The sequence below is a fragment of the Fukomys damarensis genome, unplaced genomic scaffold (assembly GCF_012274545.1).
Source record: "Fukomys damarensis isolate Sample0158 unplaced genomic scaffold, DMR_v1.0_HiC HiC_scaffold_23, whole genome shotgun sequence".
Lineage (NCBI taxonomy): Eukaryota > Metazoa > Chordata > Mammalia > Rodentia > Bathyergidae > Fukomys > Fukomys damarensis.
The window spans coordinates 46,607,914-46,611,680 of NW_022900935.1; the positions used below are offsets into that span (position 1 = coordinate 46,607,914).

Consider the following 3,767-nt stretch of genomic DNA (forward strand, 5'->3'; position numbering starts at 1 on the left):
CGTGGTTTGGCGCCGGGGGCTGGGGTGGGGGCTGGTGCGTGGCAGAAGCAAAAGATAGGGATTGCGGCCAGGGGTCCTGAATTCTAGCCCCTCATCGAGGCGATTGGCTGATGCCTTCGGGCATGTTGAGGGTCCTTCTCACCTCAGCCTCCTCCCCTCCAGTACACTGCGGGCTAAGAGAGGTGATCCTGAGGGTGATGTGCTTGTGTGACGAAGTGTTTGTCTCCTGCGATCCACAGCAGATGCTGCTGCTCCGGTGTCCCGGAGATCCGGTTGCCTGGCCCCTGGGGGAGGTCAGATAAAGCTGGAGAGGAGTGGTGGGAACTTCTTTTTCCACAGGGGCCATGTGAAAGGAAGGTTAGCCCAGAAAATTTCTGGGGACCGCAGTCTTGGGGGTGGGAGTCAGTCCTAAAGGAGCTCTGCTGGATCAAAGCCTTCCTGGCACTCAAAGCTCCCAATCCCTTTGCTCCTTTGGGGTGTCAACGTGGGGGTGGGTATAGAAGAGGTGTTGGGCTAACTGGCCCCCGTGGGAGGGGGGCTGGAGAGCCCAAGAAAATCAGCTTTAATTGGATTCCCAGGGAAGCAACTCAGGGGCATGAAGGTGCCTCCCCTTTATCTTTGTGGTGTGGGAGCCAGTCCTAAGATAGCAGCTCAGGCAGGTAAAAGCTATTTTTCTCCCTACCCAAAGAGAGGATTCCTGGGGAAGAAGAGAGGCACCTTTGGAGGCAGGGGACTGGACTGTTTCCAGACTGTTCTGTCACTGAGTCCGGGAATAGAAAGAGTTAACCCTCCCCCAGAAATCTGTCACACACTCGGGTGCGCGCGCATGCACACACACACACACACACACGCACACACACACGCACAGAGACACACACACCCGCACAGCAGGGACATGGTGTTGGGTCCTCTGACATGCTAACAGCATGACCCTGGCTGACGGGTGAGCAGATGAGCAGATTTCACACCCTGTAAACCCCCTTTGCAGCAGGACAAGACTTGGCAGGGTGGTGACTTGTTAGGGACCTTGGGGGAGGTGGAAATCAGAGCTCAGAGAAGGTCACACAGCCAAACTATAGCTTTGTTTCCCAGACGGAAAAGAGATTACCAGCCATGGCCACTGGGAACTAGAGGCCATGTGGGTTGGGGTTGAGGAAAAGGGAAGCCCTTCTACCCTTTATCCAGAGTGGGAGGGCTCTGAAAGGGGTGCTTCTTACTCTAACATTGCCCCCATCAGAAGGCCTCACCTGAAGTGTGACTTCCTGATCCCAGGTTGAACTGTGAGACCATAGCTGTTGAGGGTGGCCTGAGTGAGGGCACCTGGAGACAGGGCCAGACCTGGCAGGACCCATTTCCACTTACTCCTCAGTATAGTTAGTTGTGGGGCTGCTTTCTCTGACTCTGCCCATGACTTCCATTTATTCTGAGTGAAAATTGTTCCCAAAAAGCCCCCCAGGGCCAGGCACACTGCAGACATGTAATTGTCCTCTTTGCCCAGACAAATGCAGGAGTGAATGGATTAGAGATGAATGAACGAATGAATCAATGAATCAATGAACGAAAGAAGAAAGTTTCTCAATTGGAGGCAGCTAGTCATTGTTTTAAAGCCTTTTCAATATGTACATTTTAAAGTAGAGTTAACAGAAAATCTGAAAAATAGAGAAAAACAAATAAAAAAAGGTTATTGGCAGTCTTTGTAGCCCCAACAATGCTACCGTTTTGATGGAGTTCTTCCCAGGCCTGTATCACTTGCTGGTTGGTCGGTTTTTTTAAAGGCTTTGTTGTCATTCCCTATATTGAGATGTATATCCTGCTTTTTTTTTTTTTTTTTTTTTTTTTTTGCTGGTGACAACGCCAGCCTTTTCCTGTTTTGTAACCAGTGCTTCATAAACATGGCAGCTAATGTCTCCAGGCTTTTCCAGTCAAGTGGATGTACCATAATTTACTTAATATTCCCCTTTTGTTCACTGTTCTGCATGTTCTTGATGAGTGATGTAGTGGATGTGTTTTGTTCAGAGAGCTTTTTCTGATGTTTAAGATGATTTCCTCAAAATGACTCTGCTGGTGCCGAAGGCTCTGACATGCCTGCAGTGGAAGGAAAGGGCTTCTGTAGTTCTCCCTGGATAAGTGGGACACTGTTCTCCTTCCTTCCCCACAATCTGGAAACTTCTACCACAGCTAAAAGCCTCAGCAATGAATCACTTGTCTGACCTCCCTCCTTTGGCAGAGGAGAAAACCAGAGCCCAGAGAGGGGAAGTGAGCCCCAAGGTCACACAGCAGTTGCTACGTTGTGCAACAGTCAAGAACTGGCTGCTGATCTGCCATTTTGGTTTTCACATCTGGGAAAGGTCCCTGAGGTACTGTGGGCCAAACATGTCCTGTTTCACAGATGGAGGAAGCAAGACCCCAAATGAGAAGCACCCTGCCTGCCCCTAGTATCCCCCTTAGAGCATCAGACAGGTTTCTATGCCCATCTGTGTAGTGTACACTGCCCTGTTTCTGGATCCAGGTCCCCAACAGCACCAGCCCATGGTTGCCCCTCTCACTTTCCTCTTTGCCGTCCCATTTTCCAGAAGGAAAAGCAGAGGATCCAAAGGAGGTACAAGTGAGAGGCATGACTGCAGATTTCAGGGACCCTGGAGGTGGCTGTGACTCTGTCCTATGCTGTTTTCTTGTCCAGCAGCTGAGCTCAGCATCTACTCAGGAGACAGAGACTGGGTTTGGAACAGTCAGATTAGAACATGGGGGGAATGGGCAAGGACAGGAAACATCTCAGCATCTCCCCCGGCCTGCAGTTGACCTTGGAGGCTCCTTGTGGAGGAGGGGGTAGGGCAAGAGAGAAGGAAGAGTTTGAATGCAGAGATGGTGGAGACATGGGTATTGGAACTGTGGGAAGGGAGTTGAAGAAAATGGAAGCAGGAAAAAGTAGGAAAACAGAAGAAAAGACTTAAGTCAAATGCAGAAAGAGGAAGACCTGCCCCCCCATATCCTTAGACACCCATGAGAGGCCAAGGAACATCCCTCCCATTGTGGGGTGTCAGAGCTGGCGGGTTCCAGACACTTTTGTGGGGTTCTTCAAGGCTAAGTGAAATAGCTGTTTGGGGGCTAGAGATGGGAGATCTCTAGGTATCGAAAGGACCCAGATTGAGGAGGTATTATGCAAAACTTGGGGTACATATGAGGCAGGTGGTGGGGGCATCCCCAGATCAGAGGCTTAGGGATACTTGTAGGGGTCAAGGCGATTGTGGCTCTGACTACCCACCCAAGTGCAGCTTTCTTTCCCCTTCCCTAGCAGCATGCCACCCCTCAAGGATAGGAGGAGCCCCGCTGTGGGTGTTTGGATGTTTCTGTAGCGTGTGTCTGTGGGCGAGTGCTCATCCCTCTGTGCGTGCATGTGTCGTGTCGTGGGTTTGCTCATCTCTGGGTGTCCCTTTGTGCGATATCTGCGTACCTTTGGTCTTGTCTGTGTATTTCTTTGGCAGGGGGAGGGTGTGCCTCTTGGCTTGGACACATGCGTCTGTGCATGCCTGTGTGTGTGTGTTGTCTGGGCAAGTCTGTGTGTCCCTGTGTGTGCCCTGTGTGTGAGTGCCAGCCCATTCTGTAAGCCTCTGATCCTATGTGTGCAATTCAAGGGGGTGTGCCTTCAGCTCCGGCACATGTGTATGTCGGTATGAGCACATACTTTCCTCCTAGTGGCCCCAGGAGGGATCCAGGCATCAGGCTTTTGTGCTCTTCTCAAGGTTGCCGCAGGCGGGGGGGGGGGGGGG

At 51.4% G+C, this 3,767-nt stretch overlaps 1 long non-coding RNA gene across 1 annotated transcript; it reads right to left on the reverse strand.

Moving 5' to 3' along the window:
* Positions 1–1,813: 1,813 nt before the first annotated feature.
* LOC117287301 lies at positions 1,814–3,742 on the reverse strand. The gene is made up of 2 exons (XR_004518536.1): positions 2,547–3,742; positions 1,814–2,085 (listed from the first exon to the last, which is right to left on the reverse strand). It is a non-coding gene; the product is annotated as an uncharacterized LOC117287301 (long non-coding RNA).
* Between the last annotated feature and the right edge of the window lie 25 nt (positions 3,743–3,767).